The sequence below is a fragment of the Pleurodeles waltl genome, chromosome 11 (assembly GCF_031143425.1).
Source record: "Pleurodeles waltl isolate 20211129_DDA chromosome 11, aPleWal1.hap1.20221129, whole genome shotgun sequence".
Taxonomy (NCBI): domain Eukaryota; kingdom Metazoa; phylum Chordata; class Amphibia; order Caudata; family Salamandridae; genus Pleurodeles; species Pleurodeles waltl.
This window is the reverse complement of record NC_090450.1, coordinates 388,456,055-388,476,484: the sequence shown is the minus strand read 5'-3', so window position 1 is coordinate 388,476,484 and position 20,430 is coordinate 388,456,055. Positions and strand designations below refer to the sequence as shown.

The following is a 20,430-nucleotide window of genomic DNA, read 5'->3' as shown; positions in this document are numbered from 1 at the left end:
TTCACTTTTTAAGAGTAGGCAGTGATCCGTGGGACCACTGTCTGCTCCCAAAAAATGGTTTTGCATGCATTCATAAAGGGAAAGGGGTCCCTTAGGGACCCCTTTCCCCTTTGTGAATGGGTTACCACCAATTTGAACTTGGTGGTAACTGCAATTGTTTTGCGACAAACAATCATACATACCTCTGCGATTTGGTATTGGGAAGGGACTCCCTTGACATGCCCTTTCCCAATACCGAATTGGTATATACTCGCAAATCCAATTCGCGATTCGGTAACAAGTTACTGAATCGTAAATTGGACTTGTTACATCCCAGAATGCATTTTTGCAATTGCAAACGCCCCAAGATCGCAAAAATGTTTGAAACATCTGGCCCTAGGTCCTAACTATAACTACCTAGTGGCGACACTTATATAAATATGGAAATGTCACTTACCCAGTGTACATCTGTTTGTGGCATGTTCCGCTGCAGATTCACATGCTATGCATATTCTGCCATCTAGTGTTGGGCTCGGAGTGTTACAAGTTGTTTTTCTTCGAAGAAGTATTTTCGAGTCACCGGATCAAGTGACTCCTCCTCTTCGGCTCCATTGCGCATGGGCATCGACTCCATGTTAGATTGTTTTCCCGCAGAGAGTAAGGTAGGAGTGATAGAGTATAAAGAAAAGAGATGTCCATGCAAATGGAATATATATATACATATGTACAAGTGAATGTTGAACTTAAACGGCTACAGGCTCCCAGGGAGGTGTGAGGGTGCATGTGAATCTGCAGTGGAACATGCCACAAACAGATGTACACTGGGTATGTGACATTTTCCATTCAATGGCATATGTAGCTGCAGATACACATGCTATGCATAGATCACAAAGCAGTTTTACCTCCCATAAGCGGTGGTCAGCCTATAGGAGTTGAGTTGTCTGAAATAGTGTTCTTAGTACAGCCTGTCCTACTGTGGCCTGCTGTGTTGCTAACACACCTACATAGTAATGCTTGGTAAATGTATGCGTTGTTGACCAAGTGGCTGCTTTACAAACTTCGGCCATTGGTATGTTTCCTAAGAAAACCTGTGCTTCAGGTGTAACTTATAGCTGCCTTTTAGCCTTTAGGTAACATGTTTGGATGCATTTTACTATCCATCTAGCTAACCCTTGCTTTGAAATAGGGTTACCAGTATGTGGTTTTTGGAACGCCACAAATAATTGTATGGTTTTCCTAAATGATTTAGTTCTATCTATGTAATACATTAGAGCTCTTTTAATATCTAATGTATGCAGGGCTCTTTCTGCTACAGAGTCTGGCTGTGGGAAGAAGACTGGTAGTTCCACTGTTTGATTGATATGAAACAGTGATATAACCTTTGGGAGACATTTTGGGTTTGTTCGAAGTACAACTTTATGTTTGTGTACTTGTATGAACGGATCTTGAATAGTGAAAGCTTGGATTTCACTAACTCTTCTTAATGAAGTAATTGCAACCAGGAAGGCAACTTTCCATGTTAGGTATTGAATCTGACATGAGTGCATAGGTTCAAATGGTGGACCCATGAGTCGTGTGAGCACTATGTTTAGATTCCACGAAGGCACTGGAGGTGTTCTAGGTGGAATGATGCGTTTTAATCCTGTCATGAAGGCTTTGATAACAAGGACTCTAAATAAAGAGCTGTGTTGTATATTTTGCAAATATGCAAAGATTGCAGTGAGATGTATTTTAATGGACGAAAAGGCTAAATTTGCCTTTTGTAAATGAAGCAAATAACTTGCAATGTCTTGTATTGACGCTGAAAGAGGGGTAATTTGTTTAGATTGACAGTAATACACAAACCTTTTCCATTTGTTTGCATAACACTGCCTGGTAGTGGGTTTTCTTGCTTGTTTAATTACTTCCATACATTCAGTTGGTAGTTGTAGATATCCAAACTCTATGACTTCAGGAGCCAAATCGCTAGATTGAGTATTTTGTGATCTGGATGCCTGATCAGTTGTTTGTTTCGTGTTCACAGATCTAGTCTGTGGGGGAGTTTGATATGTGGTACAACTGACAGATCTAACAGTGTTGTGTACCAGGGTTGAAGTGCCCATGTTGGTGCTAAAATTATGAATTTGAGTTTGTTTTGTTGCAGTTTGTTGACTAGAAATGGAATGAGCAGGAGAGGGGGAAAAGCGTAAGCAAATATCCCTGACCAATTCATCCATAGAGCATTGCCTTTGGAAAGAGGATGTGGGTACCTGGATGCGAAGTTTTGGCATTTTGCATTTTCAGTGGTGGCAAATAGGTCTATGTCTGGCGTTCCCCAGTGGTGAAAGTATGTCTGAAGCACTTGGGGATGAATTTCCCACTAGTGTGTTTGTTGATGATCTCGGCTGAGAACATCTGCCAATTGGTTGTGTATCCCTGGAATGTATTGTGCTACCAGGTGAATGTTGTTGTGGATTGTCCAATGCCAAATCTTTTGGGCTAGGAGGGACAGTTGAGATGAATGGGTCTCTCCTTGTTTGTTTAGGTAATACATTGTTGTCATGTTGTCTGTTTTGATAAGGGTGTTCTTGTGAGTGAGAAGAGGCTGAAAAGCTCTGAGTGCTGCCTACCTTTAAACCCACCTCGTTGGTATTGAAGTTGGTAGGTTGACTTTGATTGTGAGGTGGATGCCTCAGGTGTTTGTGTTCTAAATCCATCTCTGTATTGAGGTTTCCGAAAGGATCCCCTATATTGTGTCGTATACAAAGCACCCATGGCTTTAGCCGTGTCTGAGTCTTTTTTCATTTTCTCAATAGCTGTGTCTACTTCAGGGACAAAAAGCTGTTTTTGATTAAACGGCATATTAAGGACGGCCTGTTGAATTTCAAGCTTAAACCCTGAAGACCTGAGCCATGCGTGTCTCCGTATAGTAACAGCAGTATTAATTGTTCTAGCTGCTGTGCCTGCAGAATCTAGGGCTAATCTGATTTGGTTATTGGTAATAGCCTGCCCTTCCTCGACTATTTGTTGTGCCCTTTTTTGTTGGTCTTTGGGGAGATGTTGTATGATATCCTTCATCTCGTCCCAGTGGGCCCTATCATATCTAGCCAATAGTTCTTGGGAGTTGGCTATTCTCCATTGGTTGGCTGTCTGCAACGCTAACCTTTTGCCCGCCGCATCACATTTTCTGTTTCTGCTCTCCTTGTCTGGTGGGGGTGCATCCCAGATGACTGGGAGTTGGCTCTCTTTCTGGCCGCGCTTACAACTACAGAATCAGGAGGCAGTTGTGTAATGAATGCTGGATCAGAAGGAGGTGGTTTATACTTTTTCTCTACTCTGGGAGTAATTATCCTGGCTTTGACTGGCTCTTGAAATATCTGGTGTGCATGCTTTAACATGCCTGGAAGCATGGGAAGGGACTGATAGGTAGTGTGAGTAGAGGATAATGTGTTAAAGAGAAAATCATTCTCTAATGGCTCAGTGTGCATGGCGACATTGTGGTAGGATGACGCCCTAGCTAAAACCTGAGTATATCCGGTGCTATCTTCCGGTGGTGATGGTTTGGAGGGATAGCAGTCTGGGCTGTTATCAGGAATGGGATCTGGATCATAGAGATCCCATGGATCCACATTATGTTGTTGTGAATCAAAAGAATGTACAGGAGATTGTACAGGTGTGGGAGTAGTAGGTGGAGATACAAGCAGGTGAGGAGAATGAGGAGAAGAAAATTGTGGAGGTGGAGATTTTTGTTTAGTCATTGGCACTTTAGCTGGTGGTTGAGCAGTGTCCAATTGTTCTTAAAAGGCCAGCTTCCTCTTAGGCTTCAGAGGAGGTGCAGTTATAATTTTGCCAGCGTCCTTATGAATGTGAATTCTGGCTTGCCTTTCATCTATATCCTCCTTCTGTGTGGGTTCCTCTGAAATTCTATGGCTTTCATTAAGTACTTTCGAAAGTCCATGTTCCTCCATATAAACTGGCCTTTTCGGCTCCGAAGCTGTTTTTTCGGGATCAAAAGGCTGGGAGTGGATGTAGGCCTCGGCTCTGAAAGCGATTTTTGAGGTTTCGACTCAAAGGATCGATGTTTGATAGTTTCGGAGACAGTGCTTTGGCTCGAGTCCGAAGGCTTCGGTGGCGTGGCCTTTTTTCGTGCCAAAGTTGTTGGTTGGTCACCAAAGGTCTTTTTACGGGTCGAGCCATGGCCTTCCGGCAGTGGCGTTCCCTAGGCCTTATGTTTGGGCTTGGCTGGGACAGGGGCAGGCATACTAATGTGCTGTCCTGCCGTGACCAGTCTGTCCTCCTCGGACTCCTGCTCGGAGTCGGACCCTCAGACGGAGACTGCGGCGTGCATAATCTCCTCTTCCTCGACGTCGAGACGTTTGATGCTCTTCGACGCCATCTCCAGTCTTTGTGCTCTTCTGTCTGGGAGAGTTTTCTTCGAATGGAAGGATCTGCAGGCCTCGCAATTTTCCTCCAGATGGTCTGAGGAGAGACAGAGATTACAGACGAGATGTTGGTCTGTGTAGGGAAATTTGGCGTGGCACTGAGGAAAAAAGTGGAATGGGGTCCGGTCCATGAGGCTTACACGGAGTCGGCCCGACCAGGCCTGAGTTGGGCACGGGCGCCCCGAAGGGCGAGTAAAGATGTTTGACCGGACGGTACCGAAGTGTCGATGAGAGATGGTATGCGATCAAAACAATACTGACGAGAATTAGTAAGTTATAGAACTTTTCCGACTTGAACTATCGGAGCGAAAAGAAACAGGTCCAAACCCAATGGCGGAAAGAAAACAATCTAACATGGAGTTGATGCCCATGCGCAATGGAGCCGAAGAGGAGGAGTCACTCGATTCCGTGACTCGAAAATAGTTCTTCGAAGAAAAACAACTTGTAACACTCCGAGCCCAACACTAGATGGCAGAATATGCATAGCATGTGTATCTGCAGCTACACATGCCATCGAACATATATATATATATATATATATATATATATATATATATATATATATATATATATGTAGGTAGTACTAGTAAGGACCTAGATTTCATTAAAAAACTGTTTTTGTTTTGCTAATAACTTTGGGGACGTTTAACAAATCTTCACAAAGTTCAGGATTTTGAACATGAGTACAACTCAAACCACTGAATGGAATTACACCAAATTTGCAGAAACGCAGATCTCGGTCCAGAAACACTTATTTTTGTAATTTGGTATAAATCTGTTCAGTAGCGTGGGAAATTATAAAGAAAAAAGATTTATGTTTATCTAGAGGCACGGAGTGTCCACAAAACCGACAGATATCAACATGAGATCTGATCAGCTGCTACCACTTCAACCAGGAAGTGGTGGCAGTCGTCTTGGGAATCAGACTCTGCTGAAATTCAGATAGGGTGCAGGGTTACAATACCATGACCCCCTAGGCCTTTTTAGTGGAGTCCAACAGGGACCTAGCCAGGGGCTGAAAACAGTTTTTTAATTTTTTTTAATCATGAAATCTTAGAGGATCCTCGTTTTAAAAAATCGTGAGCGGGTATCCGTATTTGCTTTTCTGCCCGCCCCCTCTCTGGGTTGACTAGGTCCCTGGACGAATTTGACTAGTACTTTTTGGGGAGGCTACCATAAAAGAATAGATTACATAGTGGTGAGTCTTTTCGTACCTGGGTTGTTGCCCACTGGTTGACAACTAGGAGTTACAGAGTTTTTTCTCTTTACAGTTTTAGACAATAATTTTTAAGATGCACTGTTCTCATCTTAGGATAGTTCCCATGTCCTGTGGGATCTACCCGGTAAGCCTCCATAGGTTGGCCTTCTGTTGTGGTCATTTCATGCCACTGTACAATAAAATCATTATTTTCATTTGTCTCTTGCAGATTCTCTTCTTGGCTTAAGCATGATGCTACACCCAAAAAATGTTAATTCAAGTCTGTAAATAGTGGGGTAGGTTTCAGGTCCAGTAGTTTTCAAAGTAATTCAGTTATTGAACACTTTGCAGAGAACTGATAAATTATGATTTTCTTTTAGGTGCTTCCTATACAATCATCTCGTCTTGATGATGACCCGCTTCTAATTAATCTTGTATTTGGGTCAAAACGCCGACAAAATTGAATATGGGCTGTTTTCTCAGTTGTTAGTGGATTTTCAACACTCATAATATGGATGTTGAACAAAAGATCACAGGATCCTATCAGTCATTCAGTCAAAATAAACTTAATTTGGCCAGAGGCCATAAAAGCATAAACATGAAAATAAAAACAATTTACGAAATTCATATCATTACTGAACCACAAATACAATGGCATGGTATCGTACAAACACCAAGCCCAAATAAAGCGAGCATAAAGTGCATGAGCCAAAAAAATGCTGAATAATTAAAATGTTGTGCTTCATTAAAACAACGAACGTCATCAAAATATCATAAAAACCCAAACTCAAGATAGATAAAAGGCATAGAAGATGTATAAAACAGCCTCAGAATAAATAATGTGTTATGCTCTATATCTCTTGGGTATCTAAGATGTTTTTGTTATAAAGTTTAATACAGAGAAATACAGTTCCTGCGTACCTAAGGACTGCAAATATGTTAAATCGTCTCTATGGAGTCTCAGATTCGATTTGAGCAAGAGTGGAACCAGAAAGGAACGTCTTGCACTGTGTACAGGGGGAAAAACAAAATAAGGTGGCAGGTGCTCTGTGCTGAAATGCAATCTCACCCCTATGGTGGGAGATTCCTGCTCCAAACCCCTGCTACTGGGAAGGCAAATTTATAATGCAGGGTTTCCAGCCTAAGGGTTGTTAGCCAGTGCCGGTGGGTGGAATTCTCAATCCACCCCAGGTATGGCTCCACCCCACTTGCTGCGGAAACTGAGGCATACCTAATGATGTAAACTTCGACCTGGGTGAGTTCTAGGCATACATTTTGGCAATAGTTCAAGTAACGGTGTTTGACATGTACTTTGCGAGCTTGCTTAATTATATAGGGGTTATCAAACAGGTCTGTGAGGCATATTATGCTAAATGTGCTTTTAACATAGTGGACACCTAGCCTGCCACTTGCCTGTGGCTTCCAGTTCTTGCTTTTCCAGACTGATCCAGCCAAAGGCAAAATCATCTGCACCCGTCCATACCTAGACTGTGCCCAGCATCACGACCCGTGGAACCTCCCTCCCCCGAAGATACACCATTGCCAAGCCCTACACCCTCAACCCCGGACACCACAACAAACATGCTCACCACGATGACCCACACTCCACTTTAGGACCTCTTACCTGCACAGACTGCCATTTCACCTGCCACAGCTCACACATCAGCCCACCGACCAACCACACCCCAAACACACTACAGATACCACCTGCACAGAAACACTAACTCGCATGCTCCCATCTCAACACACGCTCACTATTCAAGCATTCCATCCAATGATGGGACCTGATCACCACCCTCGCACCTGACATTGTCTTTTTCACTGAGATCTGAATCAACCCCACATTCCCCCACAAACATTGCCACAGCGATCTCCGTTGGATATAAATTCACTCACCCGACCACACCAACAAGCCAAAAGGAAGAACAGCCATCATACACAAAGAGACCATACAGTGCACCATCACCACCGACAACACCACCACCCAATGGAAAATCTCAACTTCGAGCTCCAAATGGATGACAAAACAACCATCAGAGGCACCTTTGCATATAAACTCCCTGGCCTGTACTCCAGCTTCTGCAACACCATTGCAGATTTTATTGCGCCCCTAGCTTTAGACTCCAAGGACTACATCTTCATCGGCAACCCAAATTTCCACATTGACAAACCCAACAACAATACTGCATACCTCCTCAACAGTATGAGCAGCCTTGGATTGACCTAGAGCATCCATGACACCGGGGGACACCCAATGGTCATCATTTTCACCTCCAGCAACCACATCAAATACAAACATGTTACAGAACTCACATGGACCGATCACTCCATCGCCCACTTCAGCATCTCCAGCCCCCGCACGTCCACCCCCAAGATGACCAGTGCCCTCAACCGGAGGTAGAATAAAAAATCTCAGAGACTAGCTGGGTGGATACCCTCAACACCTCCAACCCCGCTACCACCATCAACCTCAAACAGGGAGTGAATAACTTCAACATCTGGATCACCAATTGCGCAGACAGCATCATCCCCATCAATAGCAACATCAAGAGAAAATCCTTCAAAAAGGCCAGCTGGTACACCCAAGAACTCAGAATGGTGAAACGAGAGAGCAAACAGCTAGAGAGGAGACGATGCATCAGCACGGACACCTCCGACAGAGCAGCCTTCAAAACCTCCCTCAACCTGTACCACCACCTGCTGAGGGAAACCCTTGCAACATACATCAAACTCAGTGCCAACAACACAGTGGAACTTTTTTAACATAATTTAAGGAATTCTCGAACCGAGCTGCCAGCGAAAACAACATCACACCCTCACATGAGCTGTGTGACAACCTTGCCCACTTCTTCTACGACAAGATCGCAACCATATGCAGAAACTTCGAACCCCAACCCACACCTACAGACTTCCTCAGCAGATATGCCACCACTGTCATTGACACAAATCACATACTGACCACCTTAAAAATATTATCTCCAACCAGAACATCACCTCCATCATAAAATCCATCCACTCAGGAACTCCCACAGACCCATGCCCATACTACATCTTCAACCTTGGAAACGAAAGGACTGGCCAGGAACTCACCACCCTGTTTAACACCTCTATCAACACCGCAACATTTTCTGTTGCCTGGAAACATGCCAAAGTCAGACCACTACTCAACACTCTGTCGACCCCAGTGTACCCCAAAACTATCAGCCAATCTCCCTGCTCCCATTCCCAGTAAGGTACTGGAAAAAATAATCAACAAGCAACTCCTGACATACCTGGAGCAGAACCAACTACTTAATGCCTCCCAAGCCAGCTTCCACAGCACTCATAGCACCAAAACTTCGCTTCTAACAGCCACTGACGACATCTGAAGCCTCCTCGACTGAGGACAAACAGCAGGAACTGAATTACCTCCTCCCTCACCGGAAGAACCCAGAAGACCTATCTCTCACATTTCATTGCCGAACCCAAGGAGATCACCTGCGGTGTCCCAAAGGGCTCATCCCTCAACCCCATGCTTTTTAACACATATATGACTCTGCTGGCCAACATCGTCTGATCCCACGGTCTCACATAATTTCCTATGCAGATGACACCCAACTCATCCTCTCACTCAACAACAACCCCTCAACCACCAGAACCAGCTTCAACAGATGCATGACAAGCGTCGCTGATTGGGTGAAGAACAACTGCCTGCAGCTGAACACAGACAAGACAGACGTATTAATCTTTGTCAACAGCAGAAACACATGGAATGACTTGCTTGTGGCCATCAGACCTAGAACCCACACCCATTACCTCTGACCACACCAAAAACCTAGGACTCATCACTGAAAAAAAGCTCACCATGAAATCACAGATCAATGCAGTCTCCTCTGCCTGCTTCCTCACTTTGAGCATGCTATGTAAGATCTTTTAGTGGCTACTCTACACACGAGATGTACCGTGACACAAGCCGTCATCACCGGCTGACTGACCTACGGCAATGCCCTCTATGTAGGAATTGCTATACACCTGCTACAGAGACTTCATACCATGCAGAATGCCACAGCTAGACTCACCCCCTGCGTTACCTGACAAATCCACGTCACATCCCACCTCAGGCAAGGCCACTGGCTCCACATATAGAAGAGATACCAATTCAAGCTGCTGACCCATGCACACAAGATTCTACACAACCAAGGACCTGCATACATTAACCATGGCCTGCACTTCAACCAACTGTGAGAAGACTATGCTCTGCCTCCCTTTCTCTTGCCCATACTCCCTGCATCTACTGAACCAGAAGTGGAGGATGCCTGTTCTCTCACATCGCAGCAAAAACCTGAAACAGCCTCCACAAACAACTCCAGACCATCACCTTACTTCCGGAATAACAAATGGCTCTCAAGACCTGGCTGTTTGAATAAGCCTCTGGGACCTGCAAGCACCTGGATACCCTGTTGGGTGATTAGCTGCGCTTTATAAATCCTGATTGATTGACTGATTGATGAACATATGATAACCAAGGAATCTGTGTGACTTGATCTTGGGACAAACAATCAATTATTCATTATCTGGTCACTGCAGATTCAGGGGTATCCCACATTTTTACCCAAAGAGGTAATGTGGCCACACCAATCAAGTCTTCAAAAAAAGGTCAGCCCTAGCTCCTCTTAGCTTATTAGGGGTGCTGTGTTGCCTGGGACCACCAATAATCTGCTAACAAAACTTTCTTCTGCAATTTGAAGTGGCCCAGCCTTGTTATACCCCCATAACCCGGCATCATAAGATCCTGCCAATATGCACTTGGCTTTATAATGAGTCAGAAATTCAGGAACAGGCTTGCTGTGCAATTTACCGGCAAAACTAAAAAGGGCTTGCGTAATTCTACCAAAAGACTGCCGTTGTAAGAGGAGCTCAGCTAAGAGACTGATCAAGAAGAATTCCCAAAAAATTAAAATTCTTCACCTTGGCCAAAATATGGCCTCTCGTTCTAAAAGTCTTGGACCTTGTATTAGGTCGAAAACACATCATATCAGTGACCCTATCAGTCACATTTGTATATTATCATGTAAATGTCACTGGTGCCCTTCTATGCTCACTTTATTCACCTACACTGCACCGTCACCAGTTAGGAGCACCTTAAGAATGCCACTATGAAAGTATTTTTTAAAGTTTTGCAAGCTTTTGTTCATAATTCAAAATAAAATGTATGAACTACATACCAAACCTTATCTAAGGGGAGGTTGTGTAGTCTAACTACTGCTGACAGAGTCAAGAGTTACACTTCCCTCATTGGGACCAACTTATTTATTATATACCATGTGTGGTTAGCTTGCTGCACCTTCCCTGCCACCTAGCCCTCCACTGCCTGTGCCTCCCTCCTCCAGCACTGCATAGTCCATTGAGCTGCCCCTGCTCCTCCTGGCTGTCCTGTGTGATCATTTGTGCTTCCACTGCTCCACCTGCCCCCACAGCATGGTGAACTTGCTGCCACTGTTCCTGCCCCCTCCTCACTCCCTCTTGTCATCCAAGTCAATGTCCCTATCCCCTCACTCTTGCCCTCCTTAATCTCTTGTTCTGCCACTGCCCCTCCTGCACCACATGTGTGGTCTGTTGTGCTGCCATTCCCCTTTCTACTCACCATGCATGGTCAGCTTGCTGTCCCTTTATAACTGCCCACTGTTGTCTGAGTCCAGCCTCTACTCCCTGCATTCTGTAGTCCATGGTCCTTTGAGTATGCCCCAGCCCCCTCCTTAAACACTATGGTCAATTGTGCTGCCACTAACTCTCTCACCTGTCAAACATGGTCTGTTCTTCTGCCATTGCCTGTGCTGTGTGGCCAGCTTGCTTGCTTGCTGTCCCTGCCCCTGACCATCTTCCACCTTCCCTCCATTGTCTGTGTTCATGCCTCTATTCCCTCCCTCTGGCCCTCATTGGTGCATTGTGCTTCCATTGCACCTCCTACCTACCCTATTTGATTAGCTTGCTGATCCTGCCCTGCTCCCCCTCTACTGTCTGTGTCTGTTCTGCTGTCTCTCCATCCTGCCCTCCATGGTCTGTTGAGCTGACACTGCCTCTTCTGTCTGCCCTGTGTTGTCTGTTGTGTTGTCATTACCACTCCCCCTCCCTGTGTGGTTAGCTTTCTGCCCCTGTCCCCTCTCCCGTCCTCCGCTGTTATGATTCCATGCCCCTACCACCACTCTTCTGCACTCCATGGTCAATTGTCTTGCCACTGCCCCTCCCTCCTGCCCTCCATGGTTTGCTGTGCTGCTACTTTCCTTTCCACTTGTACTGCTGTTGCCCATCCCGTCTGCCCTGCTTGGTCAGGTGGTTGCCCCTGCCACTCTCTTCCCTGCCCTATTTTGCACATGTTTGTGCTCCTATCTCTTCCCTCTTGCCCTCCATGGTCTATTGGTGTGCCCCTGTCTACTCATTCCTATCCCCCATGGTCTGTTATGCTGCTAATACCCTCCTGCCTGCCCTGTGTGGTTAGTGTGTTGCCCTTACCTCCCTTCCCCCTGCCTTACATTGATGTGTGCGTGCATCTGCCCCTCTCACCTGCTCTTCATGCTATATTGTGTTACCACTGACTCTCCCCCCTGTCCTGTGTGGTCAGCTTTCTCCCCATGCCCCTTTCCCCATGATCTCCATTATCTGTGTGTATGCCCCTGCTCCCTGCCTCTTGCCCTCCATGGTCCATTTTGCTGTCACTGCCCTCCCATCTGCCATCTGTAGTCTACTAAGCTGTCACAACCCTTGCCTCCTGCCCTATCTAGTCAACTTGCTGCTCCTGTCTCCTACCTGCCCTTAATTGTCCAAGACTGTTCCCCTGCCCCATCCTTCCTGCCCTCCATGGTCTGTTGTGTTGCCACTAGCCCTCCCTCCTGCCCAGCATGGTTTGTTGTACTGCCACAGCCTCTCTTGCCTGTCCTGCATGTTTGGCTTGCTGCAATTTCTCCCTTGCCCTTCACTGTCCGTTGTTCTACCACTGCCCCTTCTATCTGGCCTGTGTGTCCATTGTGCTGCCCCTGCCCCGTCTAGAGGTCCAATGTAGTCAGCTTGCTGTCTTTGTTCCCATTCCCCTGCTCTCCAATTTCCAAGTCAGTGTCTCTACTACCTTCCTACCCACCGTACTTTCTGAACAACTAGAGAATTAACAATAGTATTTTCAACACAATTGTGGCCTTGTTAAAGTCATCTTGATGGAATCAAAACTGTAAAACCTGAAAGATTCCCTTTGGAAATTAACAAAATTAGTGTTTTTTCTCATAGAACATATGGTGTGTTTCTCTAAAAAGCCAAAATTGGGACACATTTTCTGAATTCCCAAATAGCGACAAAGGTCTTTTAAACTACTTATTATTTGTACTTTTTTTTAAATCCAATTGATCACTTGATTATTTGTTACATGAGTTACTTCAGCATTTTGCACACTTATAACACTGGACTATATTTGGCCTGCAATTAGGATCTTTTTCTCAGGTAGCCATCTTGGGATATTTTTTGTTATCAAGCTCCCTCATTTGTGCCTTCGCCACAGTATTCTCTCTTTGAAATGCTTTCAGTTTTACAGCTCTAGCTGCTCATTAGAATACTGTGGTAAAGCTGCAGTTGATCGTCAGGGAGTTAACTGGCAGGCTGCTGCTGGTGTTTAAAGTATGTTTCAATCTGTATATGAGAATGTTTTATTGAAATGAATGAGGAAGATATTTGAGAACTTATATGAAAAGAATCCTAACTTTCCTTTACACGGAACTAATCATAATTCTATAACAAAATGAATCTCCTCATTTCTCAATTTCTAAAGGAAATGTTAAGATTTACAGTGTTGATTCAATCAAGATGGCTTCAGGTGTGCAACACGTTTGTCATTAATAAGAGTATTAGCACTTTAGTTGTTCATTAGAGCACTGTGGAAGGCCGCAGAAGAACACTGGGGAACCACCTGACAGGCTGCTACTGTTAGAAGTACGTTTACTCTGAATGTAAGACCCCATACATTATATGGCTATTGCAAGATACTAAGAAGTTCTGTGACTACAAGGAAGAACCAGACCTTTATACGTTTATATAACTCAGAGATGGCTTGCAATAGCCTTATCATGTTTGGCAGGGGGTACTTTATTTTGTAGTGAATCCTAGTTTGTTTTAATGGGATACAGGAGTTAGCTTAGCCTTTGGCTTGCAGACTCGTGCCCCCGTCACCTAGTGACTTTTACCCTAGTTAGCTTGCTCTGTTTTAGAGCATTTATTTAATTAAATCTTTCAAGATGGCTGCCTTGTTTTTACTTAGGCCCATGTTTTAGTTTTACATTATCAGTGCCACCGCGCTAAGGCGTAAATATCACGCGACAAAGATAAACAAACTGTAGGTGCTCATATTAGGTACTTTCCCTCTTCACGCCTTCGAGGGAATTGTTTATATCAATTACCGTCCCAAGCATGTCTTTTTATCTATTGTTTGGGAATAGACTTACGTAAGGGATCATAGCAGATCTGTTTAAATACTTCTCACTTAAACAGATCGTCAGAGGAATTCCGACCAGATGCCATCGCTGCTATCAATGCTGGACGTCACCTTGACCCTGACCCAACCTTCATGTCCCTCCGGAGTCTGAGCTAGAGACCTCATTCCAAGGTAATGAGGGTTGAGGGGCTCTTCTCATGAACTTGGCATTGGAAGATTAGGTTTATCACACCTAGCTCTAGCTGTCATTCTTAGACCAACAGTCTTGCCAAGAGCAAGAGTAAAACTATGACAATTTCTTATAATATATGGTCACCCCCACACCGTTCCCACTAACCACTTAAATCATTTTTGTGTAGCTCTTTCATATGAAAGAGTGAGCAAGTTATCAAAAATGAAGAATAAAAATAGAATTTCTAGTGAAAAATTAGACACCTCAAAAAAACTTTTAGATATTTGTTTGCAAAAAAATATGTTACAATCTGATAAATACAAGTAATTTATTTAGAGAAAGGTGCAGCTATTCGGAATGATTAGAAACATGCAGAAATATTCTAACTTTTGTGCAATTATCTAAAGATTGCAAAAAAATAAACGTATTACTATAAATATCTCCTTTCTGCTTTTCATTCCACAGCTAGAAAAACAGAATAGTAAAAAGAAAAGCAACGTTTAATTTTTGTTCTTTAAACAGCTTCTTTAATTATGCTCCAGGATTTGGCCTAATGTTCCTCTTGGCGAGTGTTGCAAGTTACTGGTGAATTTCAGTGCTTCTTAAGGTTAAAATGTAAACTTTTAACTGCACATTTCAACCTAACTATAACCACTTTAATCTTTAGTTTTTTTCTGTGAATTTCTGAGTTTTTTTTAAAGATAAAGTAAGATATTATTTCCCTAACTAACTATAACATCCCTTTTTCCATTGAATTGCTAGGATTTTTTTTTAACATAAAGTAAAATTTGATTACAGTACTTAACTTTGCCAACCCCTGCTAGCACCGGTGCCCTCATGGTTCACACAGGATCGCTGCACCCCAAAAACAAAACGTAGTTTTTAATTTGACTCTGGGGGGGTCCTTCCGGGACTCCCCACCCTGCACAAGTCCTCATGCCCCCTTATATCTTATTTTAAGTTTATTTTCAAGATACGAAGACCGAGTCCCTTAGTCCTCTAATGGCAGCTGCAACATTTTTGTTCAGGAGTGCAGCCAGCCAATCAGAGTGGCCACCCAATCAGGGCACAAGCTTCTGAAGGACGGGCAGGAGGGTCTTGTTGCTGTGTGAGTGAGGCAGCCTACAGGAATAAAAACCTCTTGCTGATCAAATCTCTGTTTTATAAAGTTACATGCGCTCGAAACGTCCGCGAGCTTCCTGCGAACCCCGCAGTCCAGATATCTATCCAATTTGAACCATAACTATAACTACCTAGTGGCGACCGCCACATATATATATATATATATATATATATATATGTATATATATATATATATATATATATATATAATCTCAAGAAATTTCACCACACTCCACGAGGTACAAGTAGCGTGTATTTTATTGCAGTAACAACCACCAACGCGTTTCGACTCACCAAGGAGTCTTGATTACCAATTTCTTGGGATTATACAATTTCGAGACTGGTCTTCTCTGTCACTGCGCCACCCAGCAACTCTTTGACCACTTTGTTTTATAATATATATATATATATGTACATACACACACACATAGTTTTTTGTGATTTCAACAAATCACTAAAAAACTTTTATATATATATATATATATATGGTGGCAGTCGCCACTAGGTTGTTATAGTTAGGACCTAGTTTCTACATAAAAAGTTTTTTTTTACTAACCTATATCTTAGGTGCCGTGTGAAGAATCTTGACAAAACTTTCCCAAAAAATTTGACAGTCCTGTAAGCTGCTGCCAGGAAAGTTTTGGGGTGATCTGTCCGGGGGGCGAAAAAGGGGGGGGTCCCTAAACACGTTACCCACTCGTTTTTCCATAGGGATTTTGAACAGCAATAGCAGAAAAACTTCTTGACGGAATTACACCAAATTTGGCAGGAAGTTAGGTCCTGGTCCAGAAAGAATGCTTTTTTAGGGTCAAGTGCGAGCAAGCGCTCTGGCCCCTGTTGTAATCTCTCTGGGGGCTTTTAACCACGCCCATCAGTTTGGTTGGTTCGTGGGCTTGCCTTTTAAAATTTGCTTGATTTCATTAGTGAAAGGCATGCATAGTTCATGCCTTTTCCATTGTTTAGCTCTCCTCTAAAGCACAGGTAAACTACTGAACAAATATGAGGCTCTTTGTTTTCTGAATGGCTTGTGCACTATTTCTTTTTATTTCCTACGCAGTGCGATCTCGCTGGGCAGTAGTTGAGCGCTTTGCATGACACCGACCCTGTTACATGTATAATTCTACTTTTGCTGTTTACATGGATAATTCTACGTTTGCCTGTTACATGAATAATTTCACTTTTGCCGATACGTTTCACTGCGAGCAAACTTCTGTTTCCTTTTCTTTGCCTCCTTCACGCTCATGGCGACTGTCGGCTCGCATATGTGAAACTGTTTTATTTTTCATTATCAGTTTATGTCAGAAGAAAAGTCTGGTTAGGAGTTTACAAAGCTAATAGCTCTAACTCAAGGAAATGCGAGACTCATTGCATTGCAAATGCTTGTTTGTTTTGGTGTAATTCGGTTCAGTAGTTTTTGAGAAATTAAGAGTAAAACAAATTTGTATATCTAGGGTCATGAAGGATTTGCAATCCCTCACTGTCTCGTATAGATATCTGATTGGCTGATAACACTTCAACTACAGAAGCTGTTGAAGTGTTGTCAGCCATCTTGGGACTCGGCTGAAGCCAAGTCCCAAAAAAAAGTTAAAAACAAAAGGGGCCAGGGTACAGACACCTTGACCCCTTAGGTCTGGTGGTGGGGTCCCCAGGGCTAAAAAGCATTTTTTTTAATTTTGCTAGCGGAGACACAGTGAATCTGCGTATCAGTTATAAAATTTTAAAAAACAAAGCACGGTCTCCTGCGCTTTGTTACTGTACCCCCCTGGGTTGGCCAAGTCCCGGGGGCATTTGATTAGAAATGCAGGGGGAAGCCTCCTGGCCCCCTCCCGTTGCCCCTAGGACCGCCACTCCCCCAGGCTTATTATTTGTATGCAGGGAGCGCGTGGCCCCCGCAGCCCTGGGGACCAACCACCTACCAAGGGCAGTGTTAAAATGTGGGGGGTGCCCGGTCCCCTCCTGCTTCCCCGGGGACCACCACCTCCCCGGAACATTTAAGTAATAATATGTGGGGGCCCGTGGCCCCCCCACACCCCGGGGAACACCACCCCCTGGGGCAAAATGCAACTTATTTGCAGAGGATCGCACAACCCCCTGCTGCCCCGGAGACCACCACCACCCAGGACAACACTGTATTTAGAGTAAGGGGCTGCGTGGACCCCCAAGCCCCGCAGACCACCACTCTCCGGGGCAAATCTTTAAAGAAAGAAAGGGGGTCCTCAATGTAATACTTGCAGTAAAATCTTTGACGGAAAAAACTGCATGGCGGGGGCGCGAGTCAGAGTAATCCCTGGTGATTTCTCCTTACAGAGTTTCTATAGTATTCTGGAATTATTCTTTTAGCAATACCCGCACTACATGTTTTTGTAGTCTGCTAACTTAGGGACTCTGTGAGAGTGGTCAGATTTGGAATAAAGCTTCCTCTGTTGTTATTAGTGCTCAGGAGGCATCGTGCTGCTGTTTTTTTAGGTAATCTTAATGCCCTTTACTTTTTTTTGTTCCGCTTAGATCCATGCTGTTGAGAATATATGCCAAATATATCTTATTCTTCATTAGAAAATCCTTGTGGTGTGTGATATCGAGTTTTTTCCACCTTTGGGGAGTTCTCCTCACCCACTGGTGATGTTCCTGACAGATACTGGCATGAATCAGTATGTCATGAGTCACACTATGGACTCTTTGAAGCACTGCAACCATATTTCAGAAAGTATGTGACATTTCGCTGACAATTATACAAAGCTGAGGTGATCAGTACCTTTGAAACCCTAGAAACTCTCTGTTTACTGAGAATGTTTAATGTATTTTAATATTAAAAATTAATTATTAAAAAATCTTAATGTTGCCCTTATAATAACAGAAAGGTTTGTCAATATATTCTTACTACAAGAAACATTGTAGTAAAATAAAATATTTTTTCTCGGAAGGAGCTTACCCTCCGAAGAACGTTTTTTCCAATTCATTTTAATAAGTTCAACATTTTTCTTAGAATTGTATTAAATAATTTGCTCATTCATTCATTAGAAAATAATCTCTAAATAACTACACATTTCAGGAAAAACCCTTAGGTCCATATTTATACTTTTTTAGCACCGCATTTGCGACGCTTTTTGATGCAAAAGTGGTGCAACCTTACAAAATACAATTGTATTTTGTAAGTTTGTGCCGCTTTTGCGTCACAAAATGACGAAAATGCAGTGCTAAAAAAGTATAAATATAGGCTTTAGTGTTTTTAGCGTACTTAAATATTTTTAATAGTCCCTTAGCTGTAACATAATTTTAATACTTGTCATCAATGATTTAGGCCTCATTACGAGTTTGTCAGAATAGGGGGCAGCACAACAAATTTGGTAAATAGCATTGCCCCAGTGCGAGGTATTTAAGGTGTGTGGTAAATACTTCTGATTCCAAGTTTTTGAAAGGAAAATGGGGCGTCACATTTGGTATTGGTTTTTAACATCCAGTATTCTGCAAGTTTAGCCTTTTCTATGGACCTTTTACCCCCGATAGATTTGGCGGACTTGTCAGCTGGAATTGATCAGGGGAAAACTGCAAGGGTGTGATAATTATCACACAACTCGTAATTCCTATTACTGTGCAGACGTGTGTTTGCGCAGGGATCGGAATTTAGCCCTTAACTCATAATGAGGACCATAATGTGCCATGATGTAGTGACTCATGATGTACAGTACACAATGTAATGTCCCACAATCTAGTAAACTCAGTGCAGCGCGTGAGTGCCCTTCAGGACTTCCTCCTCACATGATGGAGGACATTTTAACTTCAAGAACATCCTCTCAGGTGGCCTCTAGTATCCACATACTAATGGATCTGAATGAGATGCCTACACCATCACATTCTCTGTTTTAGTTAAAAGTAGTGCCGAATTAGTATAAGTTTCTACCTATTCTTAACTGATCCATACAATGCCTGACTGTATGGTTTCTTGATTTTTGTTCACTTAATCTTCCTCGGGAACTCCGGTGTAGTTCTTCGCCTTGAGAAAGAAAGGTGCCTCTCAGGCCTTTAACATATGTGCTTAGTTCCAATTGGTGCATTGCCATTGGGTTTAACCAGGTTTTATTCATGTAGTGAAACAGAATTAATTTAAATCTAAAATTCCTACAACATTTTGCCCATGTCCACATGCCCTCTGCCAGTACTCTTCATTTAAGTCTGTAAAAGTGCTTCTTCATGTTTAATCTTGCTTTGTGATAATGGAGTTTTCTAGCCTGACAATATGCCCTATTTAGTGTGGTAGTTACCTTGCCTGAATCCCATATATATCTTGTGTTTGCGGTGTAAACGAGGCCATTAAGACATAAGTGAAACAACTCCATTGTTACTAAGTGATTGTAATTATCTGTGTGTACATGAGCAGCTGGCCACCGGGGACAATAAATCATTCTGGAATGAAATCTTTGATGGTGTTTTGAAAAAGAAGGCTCATGAAGAGATAGAAAAGGTTGACATCTTGCAGCAAAACAATTTGATGTTTCTTGCAGCGAAGCAATTCGATGTGTGGGGGGTGATGTGTCTGCGGAATTTGATAGTATTTTATTGTATCTGAGGATCCAGCCTGTAGTGCTAGCTGCTGAGAACCCAAATTTGGGACCATAATTGAAACCCGTTACAATTTATCAAGGCTAACTAGTATATCTGTTGCTTCGATGGGGTAATATGCCTTCAAACTTTGATGGCCTCTGGTAGCTTCCTATTCATGCATATTGTAACCTCTGCCTATTTTTGTAATTATGATGGAAAGATTCATAGGGTGGGGACTTTCATCACCCTACATACTTTGAAGATATATTTCAGCGTACATATATGTGTAGTTAGGTATACTGACTCCATACCTACCTATATATATATATATATATATATATATATATATATATATATATATATATATATACACATACATAGGTTCCTGATATGGTGCTAGTCAATATTCTATGATCTTTTTGTAGGACGGTATTTGTTACACAATATTCAGGCAGTATATCTTGGCTGATATATGTGCAGTTAATTTAGGCTCATCTAGGAAATTCCTGGTATAGGCTGATCTTCGAGTATCACACAGGCCACTTCTTCC

General features: G+C 43.1%; 1 protein-coding gene across 7 annotated transcripts in view; it reads right to left on the bottom strand.

The window, feature by feature from the left end:
* ARHGEF4 (Rho guanine nucleotide exchange factor 4) overlaps positions 1 to 20,430 on the bottom strand; it is a 1,288,638-nt gene that overhangs the window by 810,683 nt on the left and 457,525 nt on the right. The gene's annotated exons all lie outside the window — the stretch shown is intronic.